We start from the raw sequence: 18,928 nt of genomic DNA, 5'->3' as shown, positions 1-18,928 counted from the left end.
AGAGACAGCAAAGGACTTGGAAGAGCAGTTGAACGGAATGGATGGTGTCTTGAAAGGAGGGTATAAGATGAACATCAACAAAAGCAAAACGAGGATAATGGAATGTAGTCGAATTAAGTGGGGTGATGCTGAGGGTATTAGATTAGGAAATGAGACACTTAAAGTAGTAAAGGAGTTTTGTTATTTGGGGAGCAAAATAACTGATGATGGACGAAGTAGAGAGGATATAAAATGTAGACTGGCAATGGCAAGGAAAGCGTTTCTGAAGAAGAGAAATTTGTTAACATCGAGTATAGATTTAAGTGTCAGGAAGTTATTTCTGAAAGTATTTGTATGGAGTGTAACCATGTATGGAAGTGAAACATGGACGGTAAATAGTTTGGACAGGAAGAGAATAGAAGCTTTTGAAATGTGGTGCAACAGAAGAATGCTGAAGATTAGATGGGTAGATCACATAACTAATGAGGAAGTATTGAATAGGATTGGGGAGAAGAGAAGTTTGTGGCACAACTTGACCAGAAGAAGGGATCGGTTGGTAGGACATGTTCTGAGGCATCAAGGGATCACCAATTTAGTATTGGAGGGCAGCGTGGAGGGAAAAAATCATAGGGGGAGACCAAGAGATGAATACACTAAGCAGATTCAGAAGGATGTAGGTTGCAGTAGGTACTGGGAGATGAAGAAGCTTGCACAGGATAGAGTAGCATGGAGAGCTGCATCAAACCAGTCTCACGACTGAAGACCACAACAACAACAACTGCTTCCAGTTGCTGACCTCCTATATTGTAGCTAAATGATAAAGGATGTTCCTTTCTATGCATTAGCAGCATATTACACGGCATCTACCTGCGAACCCGTGTCTACGGCCCTCTGAGTCTCGTGGACGAATAGCGCGACCTGGATTTCACACGATCGCCTTTTTCGAGACCCATGCTGATTCCTACAGAGTAGACTTCTAGTCTCCAGAAAAGTCATTATACTCGTGACCACCTTTGACAGGAATCATGTAAAGTGGCTACATTCCTGCAAAGTATTTCTGCAATTTCGCGTAATGAACATAACCTCTATGTAGATCTATTACAAGACTTTGTTCAGACCTAGTGAGGTGTTGATCATGGCGTCTTTGTCACCTTAGAGGCATTCTCGAGTAACTTCAACTCACAAAGTCCAATCTCCAGGGACTGGGTGTTTGTGTTGTCCTCTTCACTCCATCATCATTCATGAAAGTGGCTAGACTGGACTCTGTATAGATTGGGAATGTGTAAGGGCGCCCCACAAACAAACATTATCATCACACAAGTCCAGTCTCAAAGTTAGTTATCGCCCACGACCCTTCAGCGTGCATTTAAAGCAAACCTAATTTGCATCCTTATAGTGGCGACTGGCGCCAAATTTGACTACACATCATCTTCCACAGATAGAGACAAACCTACCACCTTTATTTACGTCGCACAACTCTTTCGTGGTGTTGCTATTTTTTTCCGTCAGTGTAGATAGAATGAAAATTTTAGTAAACGGCTAAAAAAACTTTGGCTTCAACAAATAGAAGACCTAAAACGAGCAGGAATCAGTAGGGAAGTGATTAATGAAATATGTTAATTCAGAAACTTGAAGTAAAAAGCAAGAAGAAGACAAGGAAAATATGAGCAGCACAAAAGAAACACGAACACAATCAAAAAATTAAGTGATTTCTGTAACAGAGATAGGAAGGAGGAGGAAACTATTCAACAATACCCGACGTTTTAATTTCACAGAAGGGGCATATTATTAATGAAATTGAACAGTTCAAATTTGTAGGTGTTCAGATAGATAGTAAACTGTCGTGGAAAGGCCACGTTGAAGATCTTGTTCAAAGACTTAATGCTGCCAGTTTTACTATTCGAACGGTATCGAGTAAGTGACCGTTCGACACGAAAATTAGTCTTCTTTGCTTATTTTCATTCGCTCATGTCGTATGCTATTATATTTTGGGGTAACCCTTCCCAGTCTAAGTGGATAGCTTTGGCTCAGAAACTGGCAGTTCGTGCCGTAAGTGGTGTAAATTCGCGAACCTCTTGTCGACTCCTGTTCACTAGTCTGGGTATTCTGACAGTGGCTTCTCAATACATACATTCTTGAATGTCGTTTCTTGTTGACAGTAGCAGCTTATTCCCAAGAGTTAGCAGCTTTCGCTCAGTTAATACGAGGCAGAAATCCAATCTGCATTTGGATCGCACTTCCTTGACCATTGTACAGAAAGGTGTGCATCCGTTTTCAATAAGCTACCACAAGAATTCATAACTCTTAAGAGTGATCCACGCGCTTTCAATTCGAAACTGAAGAATTTCCTCGTGGGCCACTCCTTCTATTCTGTCGAGGAGTTCCTTGAAAAATTAGCTGATACTTACCTTCTATGAGGCGCGACAATAAAGTAATGGGACTGATGTGAAAAAAAAAATATTGCTTACCGTTTTAGTCAAGTTTAGTGTTGTCTGCTTCAAAGTAATCCCCTTCTGACTGCACACAATTTTTCCAGCGCTTCTGCCATTGATGATAACATTTCTGGAACTCATCTTATGTAATATCCTCAAAGACCCTCGTCACAGCTTTCTGAACATCTTGAGTTGTTTGAAAATTGTGTCCCTTGACCGCCGTTTTGGCTCTTGGAAATAGAAAAAAATCTCACGGAGCGATATCTGGTGAATAAGGTGGCTGTGGTACTACTGAAATTTGTTTTGAGGTTAAAAATTGCTGTACTGACAGAACAGTATCGGATGGCGCATTATCGTGATGCAGAATCCAATTATCAGCAGTGTTCGCACGGACACGAAGAACTCATTTACAAAGTTTTTCTAAAATTTCTTTGTAGTAATATTGGTTAACTGTTAGCCGAGGAGGCACCCACTCTTTATGAACAATTCCCTTGGAATCAAAGAAGCACACAAGCACTCATTTCACGTTTGAGTTTGACATGCGAGTTTTTTTTTTTTTTTTTTGGTCTGGGTGGTCTCTCTGAGCACCATTGCGAACTTTGGCGTTTTGTCTGTGGACCGTACTGAAAAAACCAACATTTATCACTAGTGATAACACGGCGCAACAATTCTGTATTGATTTCCGTTTGCTCGTTACAGATCGGCTGCCACATTTTTCCGTATTTCTCGCTGTAGTTGTGTGAGATTTTTGGGGACCATTTTCGCACAAATGTTTCTCATACCAAGATCATCAGTTATTATTAGACGAACCGTTTCTCGATTGATGTTCAGTTCTTCTGCAATCATTCCCACAGATAATCTTCGATCAGATCGTACGAGTTCACGCACACTGGCCAAGTTGACATCTGTCCGTGAGGTTGATGGTCGTCCACTGCGGTCTTCATCTCCAATATTCGTTCTGCCTTCACTAAACATTTTATGCCAATGAAAAACCTTGAGCTCTCGACATAACCACCTCTTCAAAAGCATTCTGAAGATTATCGTAAGTTGTCGTCGCGTTATCGCCCAATTTAGTGGCAAAAGCAATGCATACCGTTGCGCAGTATTACGCGGTTCCATTTCCGTGACGAGAGACACAAACACGTGTTAACTTATTACAGCCCAACTCACGATTGAGCAGTTGCATCGATGTGCCGCTAGGTCTAGAAGCAGCTTGTAGACCAAGGTCAAAAATATTGTGCCTACGCAAGCCTGCAGGGTTGCCACATCTCGCAAAGAAAATAAGTCTCATTACATTATTGTCGCACCTCACATTGTTGGTTGCGTTTACTTAAACTTACGCTTGTCTTTTTGGGTTCAAAAACATTTTATTTTATTACTTTTATGTTGTCAACGGCCTTGCCGCAGTGGATACACAGGTTCCCGTGAGACCACCGAAGTTAAGCGCTGTCGGGCATGGTCGGCACTTGGATGGGTGACCATCCAGGCCGCCATGCGCTGTTGCCAATTTTCGGGGTGCACTCAGCCTCGAGATGCCAATTTAGGAGTTACTCGACCGAATAGTAGCGGCGTCGTTCAAGAATACCATCATAACGACCGGGAGAGCGGTGTGCTGACTCCACGCCCGTCTTATCTGCATCCTCCAACGAGGATGACACGGCGGTCGGATGGTCCCGGTAGGCCAGTCGTGGCCTGAAGACGGAGTACTTTTATGTTGTAATTTCATATACTGACACATTCGATGACCTTGGAGATTTGCTCCTCAAATTGTTCCTGCGGAACTAGACGGGTAAAATAAAATAATCGTATAACATTCAAGTTGAGCACTGCTTTAATGGGAAAAACGCGTAATGATGATGATAAATAAATAAATTTTGCATGGTCTTGCCAGAGGTGACTTAATTTTTTGCCCGGTATGCTCATTTCCGGTGTTCAAACAATACCTGAGCGGAGAGAAAGAGCCTCGCAGACGATCAGGAGAAGTCAGCCGTGACAGCACGGGGCCATTGTGTGCGAGACGCGGATTTTTATAGCAGCTGTCGTGTTTACTCGTAACTACACGCTCGGGGGGCAGTTAAACGTCCGTGTCTGGCAGCTCTCGATAGCCGGGGACAAGCGGCCGCCGGTGTCCCTGCGTGGTGAGGTGATGTGGGAGGAACGGCAGGCAGCTGGGGCGTTGGCGCGGCTGCATTGCAGAGCGCCAGGGGCCTGGCGGCCGGCCCCCCTCATTGGGAGGGCTTTTTACGGCAGGCTTTATGACGGCCACAGACCACCGGCGGGGAGCGCCGCAGTCGCAGCCTCCACTCGCGCTCTTCATTCCCTTCGTTATATCCCAACTAACCTCCTTATTATCGAAGCGGACGAATAATTCGTTATCAGCTCAACACGTATGCTGCCCATATTTCCATACCCCCCCTCTCCCTCTCCCTCCCACTCCCTCCCTCCCTCTCCCTCTCCCTCCCTCCCTCTCCCTCCCTCCCTCTCCCTCCCTCCCTCCCTCTCCCTCCCTCTCCCTCCCTCTCCCTCCCTCTCCATCCCTCTCCATCCCTCTCCCTCCCTCTCCATCCCTCTCCCTCCCTCCCGCTCCCTCCCTCCCTCTCCCTCCCTTATTATCGAAGCGGACGAATAATTCGTTATCAGCTCAACACGTATGCTGCCCATATTTCCATACCCCCCCTCTCCCTCTCCCTCCCACTCCCTCCCTCCCACTCCCTCCCTCCCTCCCTCTCCCTCCCTCCCTCCCTCTCCCTCCCTCCCTCCCTCTCCCTCCCTCCCTCCCTCTCCCTCCCTCCCTCTCCCTCCCTCCCTCTCCCTCCCTCCCTCTCCCTCCCTCTCCCTCCCTCTCCCTCCCTCCCTCTCCCTCCCTCTCCCTCCCTCTCCCTCCCTCTCCCTCTCCCTCCCTCTCCCTCTCCCTCCCTCTCCCTCCCTCTCCCTCCCTCTCCCTCCCTCTCCCTTCATCCCTCTCCCTTCATCCCTCTCCCTTCATCCCTCTCCCTCCCTCTCCATCCCTCTCCCTCCCTCTCCCTCCCTCCCTCCCTCTCCCTCCCTCCCTCCCTCCCTCCCTCTCCCTCCCTCCCTCCCTCTCCCTCTCCCTCCCTCCCTCCCTCCCTCTCCCTCCCTCCCTCCCTCTCCCTCCCTCCCTCTCCCTCGCCCTCCCCCTCCCTCCCTCTGTCTGTCTCCCTCTGTCTGTCTCCCTCTGTCTGTCTCCCTCTGTCTGTCTCCCTCTGTCTGTCTCCCTCTCCCTCCCTCCCTCTGTCTGTCTCCCTCTCCCTCCCTCCCTCTGTCTGTCTCCCTCTCCCTCCCTCCCTCTGTCTGTCTCCCTCCCTCTGTCTGTCTCCCTCCCTCTGTCTGTCTCCCTCCCTCTGTCTGTCTCCCTCCCTGTCTGTCTGTCTGTCTGTCTGTCTCCCTCCCTCCCTCTGTCTGTCTGTCTGTCTGTCTGTCTGTCTGTCTGTCTGTCTCCCTCCCTCCCTCCCACCCTCCCACCCTCCCTCCCTCCCTCCCTCCCTCCCTCCCTCTCTCTGTCTGTCTGTCTGTCTGTCTCCCTCCCTCCCTCCCTCTCTTCCTCCCTCCCTCCCTCCCTCCCTCCCTCCCTCCCTCCCTCTCTCCCTCCCTCTGTCTGTCTCCCTCCCTCCCTCCCTCTCTTCCTCCCTCCCTCCCTCCCTCCCTCCCTCCCTCCCTCCCTCCCTCTCTCCCTCCCTCTCTCCCTCCCTCTGTCTGTCTCCCTCCCTCCCTCCCTCCCTCCCTCCCTCCCTCCCTCCCTCCCTCCCTCTGTCTGTCTCCCTCCCTCCCTCCCTCCCTCCCTCCCTCCCTCCCTCCCTCCCTCCCTCCCTCCCTCTGTCTGTCTGTCTGTCTGTCTGTCTGTCTGTCTGTCTCCCTCCCACCCTCCCTCCCTCCCTCCCTCCCTCCCTCTCTCTGTCTGTCTGTCTGTCTGTCTCCCTCCCTCCCTCCCTCCCTCTCTTCCTCCCTCCCTCCCTCCCTCCCTCCCTCCCTCCCTCCCTCCCTCTCTCCCTCCCTCTGTCTGTCTCCCTCCCTCCCTCCCTCCCTCCCTCCCTCTGTCTGTCTCCCTCCCTCCCTCCCTCCCTCCCTCCCTCCCTCCCTCCCTCCCTCCCTCCCTCTCTCCCTCCCTCTGTCTCCCTCCCTCCCTCCCTCCCTCCCTCCCTCCCTCCCTCCGTCTGTCTGTCTGTCTGTCTGTCTGTCTGTCTGTCTCCCTCCCTCCCTCCGTCCGTCTCCCTCCCTCCCTCCGTCTCCCTCTCTCTCTCTCGTTTCTCACGGAAATAATGAGGTTACTGTCCCTTCTTGTTCTCCATGCCCCACACTTGCGAGATGTTCGAACACCCTCTGTCCCTCTCTTCATCTCTTAGTTCATTTACTAAGCGCGAAACCGCTGCGGAAATGCTATCCAATAAAACCCGAAAGCGTTACGAAAGTGCTATCCAATTCCAGTGGCAGACACTGCAAGATACTAAAATTCAGAAACTTAATTATTTGGATCATAACTGTGACTTCCCGCCAAGATTGGACCGAGTCAGTTTTCAAATTGTACTGTCTAGGAAGCCCCCTTACTGCGGTCGCTACACAAACGTTCAAACAAATCGTACGAGGGTAATTTCGAAAGTACGGTCTCCTATTTCTTTATAAGTACATAGACCTGTTCATTTCTACAGTGGTTTACATCAGTTTACAGCTTGAACATTTAGATATTTTTCGACATAATCACCATTTCTGTCGATGCATTTTTGTAGACGGTGTGGTCAGTTTTTGTTTGCCCATGTCATACCAGCTCGCCTCCATGCTGTTCAGAAAGTTTTGATGCTGTTCTTTAACCTCGTCGTCGGAGCTGAATCGCTTTCCGGCCAAATGTTTTTTCACTGGGCGCCAAGTCAGGACTATAGGGTGGATTGTTATGATACACTGAAACCGTTGCAGGAGAGCAACGGTTTGCCGAGCGTGTATCTACATAGAAGACATGAACGCCCCTATCACACTTCCCTGTGGCACTCCGTACATTGGCATTTTCTTATATGAACACTCGCTGTGCGGGGCAACGTACTGGAATCTATAACGTGAAAAGCTTTCGGGCATATCGCATATCTGAGAGCCTATTCAGTATGCTTGGACGTTCGTTGGTAGCCTGCAGTGAGAGACTGTTTCAAAAGCTTTCCGGAAATCTAGGAGTAAGGAATTTACCAGTGACCCTTCATGCATATTTCGCAGAATGTCGTGCTAGAAAGAGGGCAAGAACAGTTTCTCAGTAGCGGTACTTTCTTACTTTCTTAATCCGTCATTAATTGTGGTGAGAAACTTTTCTCTCTCTCTGAATGTCTGTCCGCACCATGTGTAGGCAATGGAAGTTAACGACAGGCGTTAACATATTGGCTGATTTCCGGCTGCACTTGTAACGAACCATTTTCATAGTCTTACGCACTAGCCGACTGTACAATCTGAGTAAGTGTGATCAAAATCTTCACAGATGGTTCTTTTTCTGTGCTAGAAAATGAAACACCTACAGGACAAAAGACATGGAGTCGTATTTGCATTCGGCGTTAGTTCAGAGTAACGCAAAGGTGATAACCACAAAAACGCTAATTGTAAACTTTCCACGTGTCGTAAAGGAGGAAAATAGTGAAAGTAGTCAAAGCTTAAATGCGTGACAATTGCGCCTTTGCCCGTGGAAACGACGTTCGAATAACAGTAATAAACAAAAAGAAAGAAAGAAAAAAAAACGGGGATTGCGTGTCGGATTGGAGCTTGGGGTTTGTAGAGACATCAGACAACAAAGGGGAAGTTATAAACCTCTTACATGGCAAATAATTACTTGGAGAAAAAAGATAGTTACTTTTTAAAATAAATGTAGAGACAAAATGAAGACTTCGTGAATACTCACAAACTTTTAGTACAACCCCTAAGATGCGTAGTAGATGGGATACGTAATATCTTTGCAGATTACACTGGCATTATTCTTGCGTTCCGAAAGATGTGCTTCAGTCATTACGGCCACCGCTACCTAACACTTCCACATAATTATAACATAATTAAGCAGTACTTTACGCAATTCAGTTACAGGGGAATTACGGCGGCACTTGACGTAAGGAAAGGTACAGCAATTTCGAATGACCTCTGAATTGCGAATGCCACGTGTCATCAGTATATTTCGAAAAACGGGTCACTGAGACAGCTTAAGAGCTGTGGAGACTTAATGAATTTGCATTACCATACCGATTAGATACACTTTAAAATTTTTCGGCGGTAGTTTGCGGTTCGGTTAGAAAGTTCATCACAATGAGAAAAGGTTTGTTTCTTGTGAGTCGTACTTTTCCTCTTACTTCCTTTCTTTTGCTTAGTATTTCATACTTTTACCACTTGTGATAGCAGTATCACAGGACATAATCGACTGGAATTCGGAAGGTTATGTTTATTTAAATTTATCTATATTGCTGTGCAACTGTTTGAGATCTTCGTCGGTTTACGATATTTTAAAAAGCTTAGCCACACTCTTACGTCTATTTCACAAAAGCAGTGGTCACGATTAGGGCTATCAGTATATCCATATTTCTGGCAAAACATATCGAATATAACGGCGATATTTTTTCCCTGAAATATCGATGTATTAGTATCAAAATGGCAATACTGAATGCTGATATTTCTATTTTCTATTACATTTTTTCACAATTTTCTGTAAATATTTGAAGTTGTTCTTTTGAAATTGAAGAACAACATAATTTTACTTTCACTGTGTGCAGGAGTCTTACTGCTTTTTGAGCTTTCATCGCGTCCGGGCTTTCTCTTTGACTGTGTGAAGCAAGTATGTGTGGCACGAAAGCAGGAGTCCGGTTGCACCGGGAAGTGGGGGAGGGGAGGCGGGGGACGGAGGTGAGAATGGAGTAACGAGTTCTCGATGTGAAGAAATAGCACACCAATTGCGTAAAAAAAAAAAAAAAAGCTAGTGTGCTATTTCTTCATATCGGCATTCTTCATCGACAGTTGCTGAAAATGATGAACAGAAACCTGAATGACAAGCTTAGTCTTTGGGGTGGAAGACGTGCGAGGGAATATGCTGACGTAATCGGCGCTCGGCGCTGCCAATAGAAACTTCAGCGTTTAGTTTCACCACGCAATTTTGACACTAAAACTGCTAGGTTGCTGGCGTTGGCAGAAATGAAGAAAAAATAAAATAAAATAAAACAGAGAAGTTGGTATGAAGTTTTTAAGACAAATCCGATGTGAGACGAAACCGAACGACGGACCTATCGGACACCTTTTATTGAGCCACTTCCATGCAGTTTACCATTGTTAGCAAAGTGGTTATTGCAAAGCGTGAACGTACAGGGCTATTACAAATGATTGAAGCGATTTCATAAATTCACTGTAGCTCCATTCATTGACATATGGTCACGACACACTACAGATACGTAGAAAAAGCCGCACTTCAGGTTTCTGCCGCCAGAGCGCTCGAGAGCGCTCGAGAGCGCAGTGAGACAAAATGGCGACAGGAGCCGAGAAAGCGTATGTCGTGCTTGAAATGCACTCACATCAGTCAGTCATAACAGTGCAACGACACTTCAGGACGAAGTTCAACAGAGATCCACCAACTGCTAACTCCATTCGGCGATGGTATGCGCAGTTCAAAGCTTCTGGATGCTTCACGGTTTAAAGCTTACGGCCCCTTTTTCTTCTGCGAAAAAAACGTTGCAGGACACGTGTATCTGGACATGCTGGGAAATTGGGGCATGCCACAACTGCAGACCGACAGCGCCGACTTCATCTTTCAACAGGATGGTGCTCCACCGCACTTCCATCATGATGTTCGGCATTTCTTAAACAGGAGATTCGAAAACCGATGGATCGTTCGTGGTGGAGATCACGATCAGCAATTCATGTCATGGCCTCCACGCTCTCCCGACTTAACCCTATGCTATTTCTTTCTGTGGGGTTATGTGAAAGATTCAGTGTTTAAACCTCCTCTACCAAGAAACGTGCCAGAACTGCGAGCTCGCATCAACGATGCTTTCGAACTCATTGATGGGGGCATGCTGCGCCGAGAGTGGGAGGAACTTGATTATCGGCTTGATGTCTGCCGAATCACTAAAGGGGCACATATCGAACATTTGTGAATGCCTAAAAAAACTTTTTGAGTTTTCGTATGTGTGTGCAAAGCACTGTGAAAATATCTCAAATAATAAAGTTATTGTAGAGCTGTGAAATCGCTTCAATCATTTGTAATAACCCTGTACTTCGGTTTTCTTTCAGTTCTTGCTCTAAGGAGGATAGGCAATCTGCTGTCTTGTTGATTTACAGAATGTATAATAATAAATCAATAGTTAAATATACAGCTCTAAGACGGGCAGTATATTTACAATGTGCAGCAGATATTTTTAGAGTAGAGATCATGAGAAAAAATGGCTCTGAGCTCTATGGGACTTAACATCTATGGTCATCAGTCCCCTAGAACTAAGAACTACTTAAACCTAACCAACCTAAGGACAGCACACAACACCCAGTCATCACGAGGCAGAGAGAATCCCTGACCCCGCCGGGAATCGAACCCGGGAACCCGGGCGCGGGAAGCGAGAGGATGAGAATATGAAAATCTAGCCAGTGGTTTATGAAGGCCACATATAACATAGCGGATAGCAGAAATAATTGATAATGGCCGTAAGTCCGAAATTACACTTCTGCATATAAATGAATGAAGTTCACAGTCGATGATGACTGTGATGTCTTTTACATAACTTTTCTTTGTCCTGCCGTAGTCCGTGTCTATGAGTGTGTAGTGGTGGTGGTTATTGCTAACGGTTTTGGCTGTGGGATCGCATTTGGGTGGAACGACGATCGAATCCGCTTCCAGCCATTCAGCTTTAGGTTTTCTGCGATACCGGCGTGTCTTTGAAAAGTTCATAGACGACTTACTTCGGCGTACTTGTCCTTCAGAATTGTTCTACACGTGCATTGACGTCGTTGTTTGTGTGGCGGAGCTGAGCATCACACCTGCTTCGGTTACTTTACAGTCGACGCTATGTTTTCATCAGTGCATCACCGCTTGGTCCCCCTCAGGGTCAGCTGCGTGTTATGTCTCAAGAACGTCTTAAAGTCCAGTTTTTTCAGTTTCCTCTGTAGCTTCATCAATCTCCTATCTCTTAACCCGATTTCCATAAAGCAATGCAGGTATCTTTGATAAAGATAACTCAAAGTAATTTGGCCTGTAGAGATGACAGCTAACAACGTGTGTAGAACATTCAACTTCTCCGCTCCTCCCACTACAAAGAAAGCTAATTTTACTCTCACCCAATAGCATCGTTACTCAATTTCTTTTCAAGCTAATGCGAAGGAGTAAAATACGTGCACTTAACATAAGTGGCTGGTAAGACACACATAGCTTTTTGCAATTCGCCTCTTCTAGTCGAAAGACCATATTAGCCATTTCCTGTACATTTTTCTCTCTACTGCTGTTTGTATCTATTAATTTGACTGCCTTCACTGGTACTGCACCATCCCCTCCTAGATTATTAATTTTGCTCCCATAGATTCTTATATCAATAAAACAAACATTATTGTCGGTGACTATAAACAGATTTACAGCTACAGTAACTTCCTGTATATGCCGTTTTACTATACGAGGTGCATTCAAGTTCTAAGGCCTCCAATTTTTTTTCTCCGGACTGGAAAGAGATACAAACATGCGCATTGTTTTAAAATGAGGCCGCGTTCATTGTAAATACGTCCCAGAGATGGCAGCACTGTACGGCAGATGGAATTTTAGCGCCAGCGGCGAGAATGAGAACTGTTTCAAATACTTAAAATGGCGACGTTTTCCTTACTTGAACAGCGTGCAATCGTTCGTTTTCTGAATTTGCGTGGTGTGAAACCAATTGAAATTCATCGACAGTTGAAGGAGACATGTGGTGATGGAGTTATGGATGTGTCGAAAGTGCGTTCGTGGGTGCGACAGTTTAATGAAGGCAGAACATCGTGTGACAACAAACCGAAACAACCTCGGGCTCGCACAAGCCGGTCTGACGACACGGTTGAGAAAGTGGAGAGAATTGTTTTTGGGGATTGCCGAATGACTGTTGAACATATCGCCTCCAGAGTTGGCATTTCTGTGGGTTCTGTGCACACAATCCTGCATGACGACCTGAAAATGCGAAAAGTGTCATCCAGGTGGGTGCCACGAATGCTGACGGACGCCCACAGGGCTGCCCATGTGCCATGTTGCCGAGCAATGTTGACGCGCAACGACAGCACGAATGGGACTTTCTTTTCGTCGGTTGTGACAATGGACGAGACGTGAATGGCATTTTTCAATCCAGAAACAAAGCGCCAGTCAGCTCAATGGAAGCACACAGATTCTGCGCCACGAAAAAAATTTCGGGTAACCGCCAGTGCTGAAAAAATGATGGTGTCCATGTTCTGGGACAGCGAGGGCGTAATCCTTACCCATTGCGTTCCAAAGGGCACTACGGTAACAGGTGCATCCTACGAAAATGTTTTGAAGAACAAATTCCTTCCTGCACTGCAACAAAAACGTCCGGAAAGGGCTGCGCGTGTGCTGTTTCACCGAGACAACGCACCCGCACATCGAGCTAACGTTACGCAACAGTTTCTTCGTGATAACAACTTTGAAGTGATTCCTCATGCTCCCTTCTCACCTGACCTGGCTCCTAGTGACTTTTGGCTTTTTCCAACAATGAAAGACACTCTCCGTGGCCGCACATTCGCCAACCGTGCTGCTATTGCCTCAGCGATTTTCCAGTGGTGAAAACAGACTCCTAAAGAAGCCTTCGCCGCTGCCATGGAATCGTGGCGTCAGCGTTGTGAAGAATGGCGATTACGTCTAGAAGTAACGCCAGTTTCATCGATTTCGGGTGAGTAGTTAATTAGAAAAAAAATCGGAGGCCTTATAACTTGAATGCACCTCTTAGATCCTTTTATTTGTAGTGGCACACACTTGGTGCCTGCAACTGTGCAGGGTTCTTACGGGACGTGAGCCCTGCGGAAGTGTAGGCCTGCCGCCCTCAGCTGCGCTGCCTAGGTGTACGCACCCCCGGACACGTCGACACCATAATCGGTCCTCGGCTTGGTATTCCGGCCGGGTACAGTGATTTACGCGTCCCATTAGCAGCGGACCGCCGTGATTTAAGGCGGCCCGCCACTTTAATTCCATTACTTGCCGGCTAGACAGCGCCACGTAATACTCTGTAATTTCGTTACCTTAGACCGACGCACCTGCCACCAGCTGACTTACTGCGCTCGCCTCCAGGTATCGAATCGCGTGTGCGGCGGGACACCAGCTGGACGCTGCTCGCCTTGACATTCGCAGTCATCTTGAGGCTGTGTGAGCGTGCAGTTAGAAGGGCCAGTGTTTCTGGCCCTGTAATGGACTCAGTCTTCCATCCTCCGGCAGAGTTACGGAGGAAAGGGCAGAGGAAAGTACCTTTCAAGATGCCATATACACTGCCGGAAAAAATTACAACATGTGAAAAAAACTGTGTCGATTTTGATCCGATGACTGCCAATCCCAAAGAAAGCAGGTGTTGACAGATGTGAAAATTACCGAATTATCAGTTTAATAAGGCACGCTGGAGACTACGATAAAAATATTAGAATACTAATCTCAAATCAATGTTCAGAGTGCTTATATTGTGATCTCTCTTACGTGGACTTATGTTTTTATCAAAATGTTGGCTGGAAGGTTGTATAAACCCAACCCACATAAAAAAATTATGAAGAATACAAGGCAGTATCTGTAACGACTACCGAAGTTAGAAGTCTCGAAATTCACTGTAAACTTGTACGTTATGTGCCTGTATTCCGCGTCAAAGCGTACTGAATATCGTATTTATGGAGTTGTGTTCATTCATAATGATCCCTGGCACTCGATGTGTCTGTTAACGTAAAAGAAGAGATGTCACTCATCTCTGGCTCAAATCATGCGGTCTCAGAAATGATCTTCCTTCTGTGCCAGTTATCGCGATACTTCAGCCCTTTGTAAAGTCCGTGCAGCTAATTTGGGGAAGAAGAAAAACACAATTAAAACAAATACTTCTCTTTACTTTCATCATGACTGTACTCCAGCACTGCTCCCAGCGGGAAGACCTCTAATAGCACGTATCTAGTTCTTCCCAAATACGCTTCGCCTGCGTCCTTGTTACAATATCTAGAAGAAGTAGACTCCTTCAAAATTACAGTAAATACACCAATTTCGCACGCTCTGTAACTCTAAGATATTCTTAAATGCCAAGTTCAGTTGTTCCAATTAAAATATAGTTATTTTGTCCACCCACAGAGGTAAATTCTCCATAATGTGGTGAACATGAATACAATCACGATTACAATTTCTGAACGTCCAATGGAGACAACTGAATTGACCAAGTAATATATTTCGGTCTTCAGGGTGTTTGAGGGTGATGCTTGTCAGAAATTAAGCATACTATTGTAATGTTATAACCGACTTGAAGAAAAAGCAGGCAGCCTCTTTTAAAAGAAAACCGTTCCAACTATTAAAGGTATTTGAAATTCGCGTGTGCAGATAAAAAGTGTATTTGCATTTCTATATATGTTTCGTTTCACTCTTTAAAACGTCGTCATTCGTCTAGAATGAAACACACGTACAATTCTTGTTTGCTTGTAAGTCTATAAATAGTTCGATGCAAAACATATATAGGTGTGTGATCTGTACTTAGACTATTTCTGTGTGATAAGACCGTCACCATTGGAAATGTCGTCTGCTTTCCCATTTTCAGGGTTTGGCAGTGATGTTTTTAACCTAATTTCACGCTTGATTGTGGCATCACACAGTTTCCTGACGTGACACACCATAAACTTTTTCCTGGCTAAACGTACGTACGTACGTACACGCGCGCTTGTGTGTGTGTGTGTGTGTGTGTGTGTGTGTGTGTGTGTGTGTGTTCGTTCGCGGATTATCTGCTAGTTTTCACTGGATCTAAAAAAAAAAAAAAAAAATTTTGTCTGATTGCTGCCGTCTGTTTACTATGTCGTTTTGTCTACGTCCATAAGTATTGCTTTAGATATGTGAGATGGAGTAGTACGGAGGGAGTTTATACTTTAAATGGAAAGTGAACGTTGAATTCAAAGTTTAAGGCCGCGCTGTCTAGGGCGCCTTGTCACGGTTCGCGCGGCTCCCCCCGTCGGAGGTTCGAGCCCTCCCTCGGGCATGGGTGTGTGTGTGTGTGTTGTCCTTACCGTAAGTTAGTTTAAGTTACATTAAATTACATCACTCACTATTTAATGTAACTTTAACTTACGGTAAGGACAAAGCTTAGGGACCGATGACCTCAGCAGTTTGGTCCCATATAACTTACCACGAATTTCCAAAAGCCGGCCGGTGTGGCCAAGCGGTTCTAGGCGCTTCAGTCTGGAACCTAGCGACCGCTGCGGTCGCAGGTTCGAATCCCGCCTCGGCCATGGATGTGTGTGATGTCCCTAGGTTGGTTAGGTTTAAGTAGTTCTAAGTCTAGGGCACTGATGACCTCACAAGTTAAATCCCATAGTGCTGAGAGCCAAAGCCAATTTCCAATATTTCGACGCAGTGGAAGGAAGAGTGGGTTCGTATGAGCACAGACAATCACACCATTTCCACTGCATATTCCATTTCACAGCAACTGACATTTATAATGAAATACTATAACGCAACTGCCGGCCGAATACCTCCGTTTCCGTGATAGAGGATGCACGTCTCTATCTTCGTGTCCTTCACGCTTTCCGGATTTGCAGGGCGCACACGACTACACCTACGTCTTGTACATTTCACAAGCGGCCGCGCACCGCATGACAATGTGTGCTGCGTGCCATTATCTGCAAATTTCCGAACCATGCTGATAGCGTCTTGAGCGAAGGCATCTTGGCCCAGAGAACCCAATTTCGGTTTTCCACGTTACCAAGACGAACTGGACTGGTATTCGCGAAAAGTGGGATGAAAGTTCTCGACGTACTTTTCTGATTCGGGTTTTTCTCGAAGTCGTAAATCTGTCTAGGAAAATGCTGGTATGCTTTATTCATAAAGTTTAGCCTTCTTTAACCCTGGAATGCTACCCAAGAATTTTTGACGATCACTGCGTCGATTCGACGAACACCACCACTTTTCATGTGTATAATCAACAATAACAACAGTTTACGTAGTTTTGAGCCTTGGAATGTGTGTAATACTCGTTTACAATCAATAACATATCAATATTTCAAAGAGAGTCGGGTTCAAACGATAACTAGTATGAGGATATAGGTAAAGAACTATTTCAGAAGTAGGTTTGGTTCGATGTTCATTAATGTAAGAGCGAACAATTAAATTCCTTCTGTCTTCTGGGCAACAATCACTTGAAAATCTGTAAGAAAAGAACAATATAACTATGTAACAATAATTACAATAGATTCTACATCTACATCCATACTCCGCAAGCCACCTGAAGGTGTGTGGCGGAGGGTACCTTGAGTACCTCTATCGGTTCTCCCTTCTATTACAGTCTAGTATTGTTCGTGGAAAGGAGGATTGTCGGCATGCCTCTGTGTGGGCTCTAATCTCTCTGATTCTATCCTCATGGTCTCTTCGCGAGATATACGTAGGAGGGAGCAATATAGTGCTTGACTCTTCGGTGAAGGTATGTCCTCGAAACTTCAACAAAAGCCCGTACCGAGCTACTGAGCGTCTCTCCTGTAGAGTCTTCCACTGGAGTTTATCTATCATCTTCGTAACGCTTTCGCGATTACTAAATGATCCTGTAACGAAACGTGCTGCTCTCCGTTGGATCTTCTCTATCTCTTCTATCAACCCTATCTGGTACGGATCCCACACTGCTGAGCAGTATTCAAGCAGTGGGCGAACAAGCGTACTGTAACCTACTTCCTTTGTTTTCGGATTGCATTTCCTTAGGATTCTTCCAATGAATCTCAGTCTGGCATCCGCTTTACCAACGATCAACTTCATATGATCATTCAATTTTAAATCACTCCTAATGCCTACTCCCAGGTAATTTATAGAATTAACTGCTTCCAGTTGCTGACCTGCTATATTGTAGGTAAATGATAAGGGATCTATCTTTCTGTGTATTGGCAGCACATTACGCTTGTCTACATTGAGATTCAGTTGCCATTCCCTGCACCATGCGTCAATTCACTGCAGATCCCCCTGCATTTCAGTACAATTTTCCATTGTTACAACCTCTCGATATACCACAGCATCATCCGCAAAAAGCCTCAGTGAACTTCCGATGTCGTCCACAAGGTCATTTATGTATATTGTGAATAGCAACGGTCCTACGACACTCCCCTGCGGCACACTTGAAATCACTCTTACTTCGGAAGACCTTTCTGCATTGAGAATGACGTGCTGCGTTCTGTTATCTAGGAACTCTTCAATCCAATCACACAATTTGTCTGATAGTCCATATGCTCTTACTTTGTTCATTAAACGACTGTGGGGAACTGTATCGAACGCCTTGCGGAAGTCAAGAAACACGGCATCGACCTAGGAAACCGTGTCTATGCCCTGAGAGTCTCGTGGACGAATAGCGGGAAGTGGGTTTCACACGACCGTCTGTTTCGAAACCCATGCTGATTCCTACAGAGTAGATTTCTAGTCTCCAGAAAAGTCATTATACTCGAACTTAATACGTGTTCTAAAATTCAACAACTGATCGACGTTAGAGGAATACGTCTATAGTTTTGTACATCTGTTCGACATCCCTTCTTGAAAACGGGGATGACCTGTGCCCTTTTCCAATCCTTTGGAACGCTACGGTCTTCTAGAGACCTACGGTACGCCGCTGCAAGATTCCCCTGTAACAATGAGAGTAATACTGTAAGAATAAAAGTAACACATCACTGTAGAGAGATTTAGAAACAAAAAGAAATACCTATTCTTCAGGGGCTCCTCACCATGCATGTTCGTGAATTGAAGGCTAATAAATAAAGTGCCAAGGCTACGTAGACTACTAGTCACTCGAAGCATAGCTGAGCGCACACGACGCTAGGCAGCGATACTGCGGCTCAGTACAGTAAACATCCTCGCATATTCGTCGCATCGACGAAGGGTACCATTCCAGGGCTAAATAGAGTTAATGCTACGTCTATAATCTCGAGGTCGACAGGAGGTTTATCCTGCCCTCTCTTCTTCTTTGTTACAAGGAGAACGCGTTTGTTCCCCCCAGTCTTCTCAGACCGAGAGCAAGCGTTCCGCTTACAAACCACCGGCCATTAAAATTGCTACACCAAGAAGAAATGCAGATGATAAACGGGTATTCATTGGACAAATATATTATACTAGAACTCACATGTGATTACATTTTCACGCAATTTGGGTGCATAGATCATGAGAAATCATTACCCAGAACAACCACCTCTGGCCGTAATAACGGCTGGGCATTGAGTCAGACAGAGCTTGGATGGTGTGTACAGGTACAGCTGCCGATCTAGCTTCAACTCGCTACCACAGTTCATCAAGAGTAGTGACTGGCGTATTGTGGCGAGCCAGATGCTCGGCCACCACTGACCAGACGTTTTCAATTGGT

The 18,928-nt window shown here is 45.8% G+C and overlaps 1 long non-coding RNA gene and 1 pseudogene across 1 annotated transcript in view; both read left to right on the top strand.

The window, feature by feature from the left end:
• The window catches only part of LOC124607110, a 463,292-nt gene that overhangs the window by 427,242 nt on the left and 17,122 nt on the right, over window positions 1–18,928 (top strand). The gene's annotated exons all lie outside the window — the stretch shown is intronic.
• On the top strand, window positions 3,800–3,917 carry LOC124607706 (annotated as a pseudogene).

This window comes from Schistocerca americana, chromosome 3, assembly GCF_021461395.2.
Source record: "Schistocerca americana isolate TAMUIC-IGC-003095 chromosome 3, iqSchAmer2.1, whole genome shotgun sequence".
In the NCBI taxonomy this organism is placed as follows: Eukaryota; Metazoa; Arthropoda; class Insecta; order Orthoptera; family Acrididae; genus Schistocerca; species Schistocerca americana.
The sequence above is the reverse complement of the archived record's forward strand: the minus strand, read 5'-3'. Positions and strand labels throughout refer to the sequence as shown.